General features: G+C 28.1%; 1 protein-coding gene across 1 annotated transcript in view; it reads right to left on the bottom strand.

Moving 5' to 3' along the window:
* LOC119581834 (ATP-dependent RNA helicase DDX54-like) overlaps window positions 1–224 on the bottom strand; it is a gene marked incomplete in the record, with an annotated part of 17282 nt that overhangs the window by 16328 nt on the left and 730 nt on the right.

Genomic DNA, 224 nt, shown 5'->3' with positions numbered 1-224 from the left:
AACAACATATCTGATATTCATGTCTTCTTCATTAAAAAAATGGATGGAATGACCATTAGTCGTTTATTTAGAAGGATTTCTTCAATAGCACCGATTTTCAATAAAACATACAGCATTGATAACTGATAGAAGGAATAACAATTTAAAGATTGGATGACCTTGTGAAACAAAAACACTATCAAATTATGTTGCAATATATGATAAGGTTTAGTTTCTTGAAATGT

The sequence above is a fragment of the Penaeus monodon genome, chromosome 15 (assembly GCF_015228065.2).
Source record: "Penaeus monodon isolate SGIC_2016 chromosome 15, NSTDA_Pmon_1, whole genome shotgun sequence".
In the NCBI taxonomy this organism is placed as follows: Eukaryota; Metazoa; Arthropoda; class Malacostraca; order Decapoda; family Penaeidae; genus Penaeus; species Penaeus monodon.
This window is presented reverse-complemented; position numbering and strand designations above follow the sequence as displayed.